At 39.3% G+C, this 13,250-nt stretch overlaps 1 protein-coding gene across 13 annotated transcripts in view; it reads right to left on the bottom strand.

The window, feature by feature from the left end:
- Positions 1-13,250, bottom strand: part of SLC4A11 (solute carrier family 4 member 11) — a 461,140-nt gene that overhangs the window by 407,426 nt on the left and 40,464 nt on the right. The window lies entirely within an intron of this gene.

Here is a 13,250-nt window from a genome sequence, read left to right as displayed (position 1 = left end):
CCACCAGGGATATTATCATTACTAATTCACTACTCTAGACCACCAGGGGTATTATCATTACTTATTCACTGACCTAGACCACCAGGGATATTATCATTACTAATTCACTGCCCTAGACCACCAGGGATATTATCATTACTAATTCACTACTCTAGACCACCAGGGGTATTATCATTACTTATTCACTGACCTAGACCACCAGGGATATTATCATTACTAATTCACTGCCCTAGACCACCAGGGATATTATCATTACTAATTCACTACTCTAGACCACCAGGGGTATTATCATTACTAATTCACTGCCCTAGACCACCAGGGATATTATCATTACTAATTCACTGCCCTAGACCACCAGAGATATTATCATTACTAATTCACTATTCTAGACCACCAGGGGTATTATCATTACTAATTCACTGACCTAGTCCACCAGTGATATTATCATTACTAATTATTATTTTTATTATTACTAATTCAATGCCCTAATCCACCAGGGATATTATCATTACTAATTCACTACCTTAGAACACCAGGGGTATTATCATTACTAATTCACTGCCCTAGACCACCAGGGATATTATCATTACTAATTCACTGCCCTAGACCACCAGGGATATTATCATTACTAATTCACTGCCCTAGACCACCAGGGATATTATCATTACTAATTCACTGCCCTAGACCACCAGGTGTATTATCATTACTAATTCACTGCCCTAGTCCACCAGGGATATTATCATTACTAATTCACTGCCCTAGTCCACCAGGGATATTATCATTACTAATTCACTGCCCTAGACCACCAGGGGTATTATCATTACTAATTCACTGCCCTAGACCACCAGGGGTATTATCATTACTAATTCACTGCCCTAGACCACCAGGGGTATTATCATTACTAATTCACTGCCCTAGACCACCAGGGGTATTATCATTACTAATTCACTGCCCTAGACCACCAGGGGTATTATCATTACTAATTCACTGCCCTAAACCACCAGGGATATTATCATTACTAATTCACTTCCCTAGACCACCAGGGATATTATCATTCCTAATTCTCTGCCCTAGACCACCAGAGATATTATCATTAATAATTCACTGCCCTAGTCCACCAGGGATATTATCATTACTAATTCACTACTCTAGACCACCAGGGGTATTATCATTACTAATTCACTGACCTAGTCCACCAGGGATATTATCATTACTAATTCACTACTCTAGACCACCAGGGGTATTATCATTACTAATTCACTGACCTAGACCACCAGAGATATTATCATTACTAATTCACTATTCTAGACCACCAGGGATATTATCATTACTAATTATTATTTTTATTATTACTAATTCAATGCCCTAATCCACCAGGGATATTATCATTACTAATTCACTGCCTTAGACCACCAGGGATATTATCATTACTAATTCACTGCCCTAGTCCACCAGGGATATTATCATTAATAATTCACTGACCTAGACTACCAGGGGTATTATCATTACTAATTCAATGCCCTAATCCACCAGGGATATTATCATTACTAATTCACTGCCCTAGACCACCAGGGATATTATCATTACTAATTCACTGCCTTAGACCACCAGGGATATTATCATTACTAATTCACTGCCCTAGACCACCAGGGATATTATCATTACTAATTCACTGCCCTAATCCACCAGGGATATTATCATTACTAATTCACTGCCTTAGACCACCCGGGGTATTATCATTACTATTTCACTGCCCTAGACCACCAGGGATATTATCATTACTAATTCACTGCCTTAGACCACCAGGGGTATTATCATTACTATTTCACTGCCCTAGTCCACCAGGGATATTATCATTACTAATTCACTGCCCTAGACCACCAGGGGTATTATCATTACTAACTCACTGCCCTAATCCACCAGGGATATTATCATTATTAATTCACTGCCCTAGGCCACCAGGGGTATTATCATTACTAATTCACTGCCCTAGACCACCAGGGATATTATCATTACTAATTCACTGCCCTAGTCCACCAGGGGTATTATCATTACTAATTCAATGCCCTAATCCACCAGGAATATTATCATTACTAATTCACTGCCGTAGACCACCAAGGGTATTATCATAACTAATTCACTGACATAGCCCACCAGGGATATTATCATTACTAATTCACTGCCCTAGACCACCAGGGATATTATCATTACTAATTCACTGCCCTAGTCCTCCAGGGGTATTATCATTACTAATTCACTGCCCTAGACCACCAGGGATATTATCATTACTAAATCTCTGTCCTAGTCCACCAGGGATATTATCATTAATAATTCATTGCCCTAGACCACCAGGGGTATTATCATTACTAATTCACTGACCTAGACCACCAGGGATATTATCATTACTAATTCACTGCCCTAGACCACCAGGGGTATTATCATTACTAACTCACTGCCCTAATCCACCAGGGATATTATCATTATTAATTCACTGCCCTAGACCACCAGGGATATTATCATTACTAATTCACTGACCTAGACCACCAGGGATATTATCATTACTAATTCACTGCCCTAGTCCACCTGGGATATTATCATTACTAATTCACTGCCCTACTCCACCTGGGATATTATCATTAATAATTCACTGCCCTAGACCACCAGGGGTATTATCATTACTAATTCACTGCCCTAATCCACCAGGAATATTATCATTACTAATTCACTGACCTAGACTACCAGGGATATTATCATTACTAATTCAATGCCCTAATCCACCAGGAATATTATCATTACTAATTCACTGCCCTAGACCACCAGGGATATTATCATTAATAATTCACTGCCCTAGACCACCAGGGATATTATCATTACTAATTCACTGCCCTAGACCACCAGGGATATTATCATTATTAATTCACTGCCCTAGTCCACCAGGGGTATTATCATTACTAATTCACTGCCCTAGTCCACCAGGGGTATTAACATTACTAATTCAATGCCCTAGACCAACAGGGGTATTATCATTACTATTTCACTGCCCTAGACCACCAGGAATATTATCAATACTAATTCACTGCCCTAGACCACCAGGGATATTATCATTACTAATTCACTGCCCTAGACCACCAGGGATATTATCATTACTAATTCACTGCCCTAGTCCACCAGGGATATTATCATTACTAATTCACTGACCTAGACTACCAGGGATATTATCATTACTAATTCACTGCCCTAGTCCACCAGGGATATTATCATTACTAATTCACTGCCCTAGACCACCAGGGGTATTATCATTACTAATTCACTGCCCTAGACCACCAGGGATATTATCATTACTAATTCACTGCCCTAGAACACCAGGGGTATTATCATTACTAATTCACTGCCCTAGACCACAAGGGATATTATCATTACTAATTCACTGCCCTAGACCACCAGGGATATTATCATTACTAATTCACTGCCCTAGACCAGCAGTGATATTATCATTACTAATTCACTGCCCTAGACCACCAGGGGTATTATCATTACTAATTCACTGCCCTAGACCACCAGGGATATTATCATTATTAATTCACTGCAACAGACCACCAGGGATATTATCATTCCTAATTCTCTGCCCTAGACCACCAGAGATATTATCATTACTAATTCACTGCCCTAGTCCACCAGGGATATTATCATTACTAATTCACTGCCCTAGTCCACCAGGGATATTATCATTACTAATTCACTACCCTAGACAACCAGGGGTATTATCATTACTAATTCACTGCCCTAATCCACCAGGGATATTATCATTACTAATTCACTGCCCTAGACCACCAGGGGTATTATCATTACTAATTCACTGCCCTAGTCCACCCGGGATATTATCATTACTAATTCACTGCCCTAGACCACCAGGGATATTATCATTACTAATTCACTGCCCTAGACCACCAGGGATATTATCATTACTAATTCACTACTCTAGACCACCAGGGGTATTATCATTACTAATTCACTGCCCTAGACCACCAGGGATATTATCATTATTAATTCACTACTCTAGACCACCAGGGGTATTATCATTACTAATTCACTACCCTAGTCAACCAGGGATATTATCATTACTAATTCACTGCCCTAGACCACCAGGGGTATTATCATTACTAATTCACTGCCCTAGACCACCAGGGGTATTATCATTACTAATTCACTGACGTAGTCCACCAGGGATATTATCATTACTAATTCACTGCCCTAGACCACCAGGGATATTATCATTACTAATTCACTGCCCTAGACCACCAGGTGTATTATCATTACTAATTCACTGCCCTAGTCCACCAGGGATATTATCATTACTAATTCACTGCCCTAGTCCACCAGGGATATTATCATTACTAATTCACTGCCCTAGACCACCAGGGGTATTATCATTACTAATTCACTGCCCTAGACCACCAGGGGTATTATCATTACTAATTCACTGCCCTAGACCACCAGGGGTATTATCATTACTAATTCACTGCCCTAGACCACCAGGGGTATTATCATTACTAATTCACTGCCCTAGTCCACAGGGGTATTATCATTACTAATTCACTGCCCTAGACCACCAGGGGTATTATCATTACTAATTCACTGCCCTAAACCACCAGGGATATTATCATTACTAATTCACTGCCCTAGACCACCAGAGATATTATCATTAATAATTCACTGCCCTAGTCCACCAGGGATATTATCATTACTAATTCACTGCCCTAGACCACCAGAGATATTATCATTAATAATTCACTGCCCTAGTCCACCAGGGATATTATCATTACTAATTCACTGACCTAGACCACCAGGGATATTATCATTACTAATTCACTGCCCTAGACCACCAGGGATATTATCATTACTAATTCACTACTCTAGACCACCAGGGGTATTATCATTACTTATTCACTGACCTAGACCACCAGGGATATTATCATTACTAATTCACTGCCCTAGACCACCAGGGATATTATCATTACTAATTCACTACTCTAGACCACCAGGGGTATTATCATTACTTATTCACTGACCTAGACCACCAGGGATATTATCATTACTAATGCACTGCCCTAGACCACCAGGGATATTATCATTACTAATTCACTACTCTAGACCACCAGGGGTATTATCATTACTAATTCACTGCCCTAGACCACCAGGGATATTATCATTACTAATTCACTGCCCTAGACCACCAGAGATATTATCATTACTAATTCACTATTCTAGACCACCAGGGGTATTATCATTACTAATTCACTGACCTAGTCCACCAGTGATATTATCATTACTAATTATTATTTTTATTATTACTAATTCAATGCCCTAATCCACCAGGGATATTATCATTACTAATTCACTACCTTAGAACACCAGGGGTATTATCATTACTAATTCACTGCCCTAGACCACCAGGGATATTATCATTACTAATTCACTGCCCTAGACCACCAGGGATATTATCATTACTAATTCACTGCCCTAGACCACCAGGGATATTATCATTACTAATTCACTGCCCTAGACCACCAGGTGTATTATCATTACTAATTCACTGCCCTAGTCCACCAGGGATATTATCATTACTAATTCACTGCCCTAGTCCACCAGGGATATTATCATTACTAATTCACTGCCCTAGACCACCAGGGGTATTATCATCACTAATTCACTGCCCTAGACCACCAGGGGTATTATCATTACTAATTCACTGCCCTAGACCACCAGGGGTATTATCATTACTAATTCACTGCCCTAGACCACCAGGGGTATTATCATTACTAATTCACTGCCCTAAACCACCAGGGATATTATCATTACTAATTCACTTCCCTAGACCACCAGGGATATTATCATTCCTAATTCTCTGCCCTAGACCACCAGAGATATTATCATTAATAATTCACTGCCCTAGTCCACCAGGGATATTATCATTACTAATTCACTACTCTAGACCACCAGGGGTATTATCATTACTAATTCACTGACCTAGTCCACCAGGGATATTATCATTACTAATTCACTACTCTAGACCACCAGGGGTATTATCATTACTAATTCACTGACCTAGACCACCAGAGATATTATCATTACTAATTCACTATTCTAGACCACCAGGGATATTATCATTACTAATTATTATTTTTGTTATTACTAATTCAATGCCCTAATCCACCAGGGATATTATCATTACTAATTCACTGCCTTAGACCACCAGGGATATTATCATTACTAATTCACTGCCCTAGTCCACCAGGGATATTATCATTAATAATTCACTGACCTAGACTACCAGGGGTATTATCATTACTAATTCAATGCCCTAATCCACCAGGGATATTATCATTACTAATTCACTGCCCTAGACCACCAGGGATATTATCATTACTAATTCACTGCCTTAGACCACCAGGGATATTATCATTACTAATTCACTGCCCTAGACCACCAGGGATATTATCATTACTAATTCACTGCCCTAATCCACCAGGGATATTATCATTACTAATTCACTGCCCTAGACCACCAGGGGTATTATCATTACTAATTCACTGCCCTAGTCCACCAGGGGTATTATCATTACTATTTCACTGCCCTAGACCACCAGGGATATTATCATTACTAATTCTCTGTCCTAGTCCACCAGGGATATTATCATTACTAATTCACTGCCCTATACCACCAGGGGTATTATCATTACTAATTCACTGCCCTAGTCCACCAGGGGTATTATCATTACTAATTCACTGACCTAGACCACCAGGGGTATTATCATAACTAATTAACTGACATAGTCCACCAGGGGTATTATCAATACTAATTCACTGCCCTAGACCACCAGGGATATTATCATTATTAATTCACTGCAATAGACCACCAGGGATATTATCATTCCTAATTCTCTGCCCTAGACCACCAGAGATATTATCATTACTAATTCACTGCCCTAGTCCACCAGGGATATTATCATTACTATTTCACTGCCCTAGACCACCAGGGATATTATCATTACTAATTCACTACCCTAGACAACCAGGGATATTATCATTACTAATTCACTGCCCTAGACCACCAGGGGTATTATCATTACTAATTCACTGCCCTAGTCCGCCAGGGATATTATCATTACTAATTCACTGCCCTAGACCACCAGGGATATTATCATTACTAATTCACTGCCCTAGACCACCAGGGGTATTATCATTACTAATTCACTGCCCTAGACCACTAGAGATATTATCATTACTAATTCACTACTCTAGACCACCAGGGATATTATCATTACTAATTCACTGCCCTAGACCACCAGGGGTATTATCATTACTAATTCACTGCCCTAGACCACCAGGGGTATTATCATTACTAATTCACTGACGTAGTCCACCAGGGATATTATCATTACTAATTCACTGCCCTAGACCACCAGGGATATTATCATTGCTAATTCACTGCCCTAGACCACCAGGAGTATTATCATTACTAATTCACTGCCCTAGTCCACCAGGGATATTATCATTACTAATTCACTACCCTAGACCACCAGGGGTATTATCATTACTAATTCACTGCCCTAGTCCACCAGGGATATTATCATTACTAATTCACTGCCCTGGTCCACCAGGGATATTATCATTACTAATTCACAGCCCTAGACCACCAGGGGTATTATCATTACTAATTGACTGCCCTAGACCACCAGAGATATTTTCATTACAAATTCACTGCCCTAGACCACCAGGGGTATTATCATTACTAATTGACTGCCCCAGACCACAAGGGATATTATCATTACTAATTCACTGCCCTACACCACCAGAGATATTATCATTACAAATTCACTGCCCTAGACCACCAGGGATATTATCATTACTAATTCACTGACCTAGACTACCAGGGATATTATCGTTACTAATTCACTGCCCTAGACCACCAGGGGTATTATCTTTACTAATTCACTGCCCTACACCACCAGAGATATTATCATTACAAATTCACTGCCCTAGACCACCAGGGGTATTATCATTCCTAATTCACTGCCCTAATCCACCAGGGATATTATCATTACTAATTCACTGCCCTAATCCACCAGGAATATTATCAATACTAATTCACTGCCCTAGACCACCAGGGATATTATCATTACTAATTCACTGCCCTAGACCACCAGGGATGTTATAATTCCTAATTCTCTGCCCTAGACCACCAGAGATATTATCATTACTAATTCACTGCCCAAGACCACCAGGGATATTATCATTACTAACTCACTGCCCTAGTCCACCAGGGATATTATCATTACTAATTCACTACCCTAGACAACCATGGGTATTATCATTACTAATTCACTGCCCTAATCCACCAGGGATATTATAATTACTAATTCACTGCCCTAGACCACCAGGGGTATTATCATTACTAATTCACTGCCCTAGTCCACCAGGGATATTATCATTACTAATTCACTGCCCTAGACCACCAGGGATATTATCATTACTAATTCACTGCCCTAGACCACCAGGTATATTATCATTACTAATTCACTACTCTAGACCACCAGGGGTATTATCATTACTAATTCACTGCCCTAGACCACCAGGGATATTATCATTACTAATTCACTGCCCTAGACCACCAGGGATATTATCCTTACTAATTCACTGCCCTAGTCCACCATGGGTATTATCATTACTAATTCACTGACCTAGTCCACCAGGGATATTATCATTACTAATTATTACTTTTATTATTACTAATTCACTGCCCTAATCCACCAGAGATATTATCATTACTAATTCACTACTATACACCACCAGGTATATTATCATTACTAATTCACTATCCTAGTCCACCAGGGATATTATCATTACTAATTCACTACTCTGGAGCACCAGGGGTATTATCATTACTAATTCACTACCCTAGTCCACCAGGGATATTATCATTACTAATTCACTACCCTAGTACACCAGGGATATTATCATTACTAATTCACTGCCCTAGACCACCAGAGATATTATCATTAATAATTCAATGCCCTAGACCACCAGGGGTATTATCATTACTATTTCACTGCCCTAGACCACCAGGGGTATTATCATTACTAATTGACTGCCCCAGACCACAAGGGATATTATCATTACTAATTCACTGCCCTAGACCACCAGGGATATTATCATTACTAATTCACTACCATAGACCACCAGAGATATTATCATTACAAATTCACTGCCCTAGACCACCAGGGATATTATCATTACTAATTCACTGACCTAGACTACCAGGGATATTATCATTACTAATTCACTGCCCTAGACCACCAGGGGTATTATCATTACTAATTCACTGCCCTACACCACCAGAGATATTATCATTACAAATTCACTGCCCTAGACCACCAGGGGTATTATCATTACTAATTCACTGCCCTAGACCACCAGGGATATTATCATTACTAATTCACTGCCCTAGACCACCAGGGATATTATCATTCCTAATTCTCTGCCTTAGACCACCAGAGATATTATCATTACTAATTCACTGCCCTAGTCCACCAGGGATATTATCATTACTAACTCACTGCCCTATTCCACCAGGGATATTATCATTACTAATTCACTACCCTAGACAACCATGGGTATTATCATTACTAATTCACTGCCCTAATCCACCAGGGATATTATCATTACTAATTCACTGCCCTAGACCACCAGGGGTATTATCATTACTAATTCACTGCCCTAGTCCACCAGGGATATTATCATTACTAATTCACTGCCCTAGTCCACCAGGGATATTATCATTACTAATTGACTGCCCCAGACCACCAGGGGTATTATCATTACTAATTCACTACTCTAGACCACCAGGGGTATTATCATTACTAATTCACTGACCTAGTCCACCAGGGATATTATCATTACTAATTCACTACTCTAGACCACCAGGGGTATTATCATTACTAATTCACTGACCTAGACCACCAGGGGTATTATCATTACTAATTCACTGACCTGGACCACCAGGGATATTATCATTACTAATTCACTGCCCTAGACCACCAGGGATATTATCATTACTAATTCACTGCCCTAGACCACCAGGGATATTATCATTACTAATTCACTACTCTAGACCTCCAGGGGTATTATCATTACTAATACACTGCCCTAGACCACCAGGGATATTATCATTACTAAATCACTGCCCTAGACCACCAGGGATATTATCATTACTAATTCACTGCCCTAGTCCACCAGGGGTATTATCATTACTAATTCACTGACCTAGTCCACCAGGGATATTATCATTACTAATTATTATTTTTATTATTAATAATTCACTGCCCTAATCCACCAGGGATATTATCATTACTAATTCACTACCCTAGTCCACCAGGGATATTATCATTACTAATTCACTACCCTAGTACACCAGGGATATTATCATTACTAATTCACTAACCTAGTACACCAGGGATATTATCATTACTAATTCACTACTCTAGACCACCAGGGATATTATCATTACTAATTCACTGCCCTAGACCACCAGGGATATTATCATTACTAATTCACTGCCATAGACCACCAGGGATATTATCATTACTAATTCACTGCCCTAGACCACCAGGGATATTATCATTACTAATTCACTGCCCTAGACCACCAGGGATATTATTATTACTAATTCACTGCCCTAGACCACCAGGGATATTATCATTACTAATTCACTACTCTAGACCACCAGGGGTATTATCATTACTAATTCACTGACCTAGTCCACCAGGGATATTATCATTACTAATTCACTACTCTAGACCACCAGGGGTATTATCATTACTAATTCACTGCCCTAGACCACCAGGGATATTATCAATACTAATTCACTACTTTAGACTACCAGGGGTATTATCATTACTAATTCACTGACCTAGTCCACCAGGGATATTATCATTACTAACTCACTGCCCTATTCCACCAGGGATATTATCATTACTAATTCACTACCCTAGACAACCATGGGTATTATCATTACTAATTCACTGCCCTAATCCACCAGGGATATTATCATTACTAATTCACTGCCCTAGACCACCAGGGGTATTATCATTACTAATTCACTGCCCTAGTCCACCAGGGATATTATCATTACTAATTCACTGCCCTAGTCCACCAGGGATATTATCATTACTAATTGACTGCCCCAGACCACCAGGGGTATTATCATTACTAATTCACTACTCTAGACCACCAGGGGTATTATCATTACTAATTCACTACTCTAGACCACCAGGGGTATTATCATTACTAATTATTATTTTTATTATTACTAATTCACTGCCCTAATCCACCAGGGATATTATCATTACTAATTCACTACCATAGACCACCAGGGGTATTATCATTACTAATTCACTACCCTAGTCCACCAGGGATATTATCATTACTAATTCACTACTCTAGACCACCAGGGGTATTATCATTAATAATTCAATGCCCTAGACCACCAGGGGTATTATCATTACTATTTCACTGCCCTAGACCACCAGGAATATTATCAATACTAATTCACTGCCCTAGACCACCAGGGATATTATCATTACTAATTCACTGCCCTACACCACCAGAGATATTATCATTACAAATTCACTGCCCTAGACCACCAGGGGTATTATCATTACTAATTGACTGCCCCAGACCACAAGGGATATTATCATTACTAATTCACTGGCCTTGACCACCAGGGATATTATCATTACTAATTCACTGCCCTAGACCACCAGGGATATTATCATTACTAATTCACTGACCTAGACTACCAGGGGTATTATCATTACTAATTCACTGCCCTAGACCACCAGGGGTATTATCATTACTACTTCACTGCCCTACACCACCAGAAATATTATCATTACAAATTCACTGCCCTAGACCACCAGGGGTATTATCATTACTAATTCACTGCCCTAGTCCACCAGGAATATTATCAATACTAATTCACTGCCCTAGACCACAAGGGATATTATCATTACTAATTCACTGCCCTAGACCACCAGGGATATTATCATTACTAATTCACTGCCCTAGACCACCAGGGATATTATCATTACAAATTCACTACTCTAGACCACCAGGGGTATTATCATTACTAATTCACTGCCCTAGACCACCAGGGATATTATCATTACTAATTTACTGCCCTAGACCACCAGGGGTATTATCATTACTAATTCACTACTCTAGACCACCAGGGGTATTATCATTACTAATTCACTGCCCTAGTCCACCAGGGATATTATCATTACTAATTTACTGCCCTAGACCACCAGGGATATTATCATTACTAATTCACTACTCTAGACCACCAGGGGTATTATCATTACTAATTCACTGCCCTAGACCACCAGGGGTATTATCATTACTAATTCACTGACCTAGTCCACCAGGGATATTATCATTACTAATTCACTACTCTAGACCACCAGGGGTATTATCATTACTAATTCACTGACCTAGACCACCAGGGATATTATCATTACTAATTCACTGCCCTAGACCACCAGGGATATTATCATTACTAATTCACTGCCCTAGACCACCAGGGATATTATCATTACTAATTCACTGCCCTAGACCACCAGGGATATTATCATTACTAATTCACTGTCCTAGTCCACCAGGGGTATTATCATTACTAATTCACTGACCTAGTCCACCAGGGATATTATCATTACTAATTATTATTTTTATTATTACTAATTCACTGCCCTAATCCACCAGGGATATTATCATTACTAATTCACTACCATAGACCACCAGGGGTATTATCATTACTAATTCACTGTCCTAGTCCACAGGGGTATTATCATTCCTAATTCACTACCCTAGTGCACCAGGCATATTATCATTACTAATTCACTGACCTAGTCCACCAGGGATATTATAATTACTAATTATTATTTTTATTATTACTAATTCACTGCCCTAATCCACCAGGGATATTATCATTACTAATTCACTACCATAGACCACCAGGGGTATTATCATTACTAATTCACTACCCTAGTCCACCAGGGATATTATCATTACTAATTCACTACCCTAGTCCACCAGGGGTATTATCATTACTAATTCACTACCATAGACCACCAGGTATATTATCATTACTAATTCACTATCCTAGTCCACCAGGGATATTATCATTACTAATTC

This window comes from Phyllobates terribilis, unplaced genomic scaffold (genome assembly GCF_046119375.1).
Source record: "Phyllobates terribilis strain yellow unplaced genomic scaffold, ASM4611937v1 Scaffold_1__5_contigs__length_1240528914, whole genome shotgun sequence".
Lineage (NCBI taxonomy): Eukaryota > Metazoa > Chordata > Amphibia > Anura > Dendrobatidae > Phyllobates > Phyllobates terribilis.
This window is presented reverse-complemented; position numbering and strand designations above follow the sequence as displayed.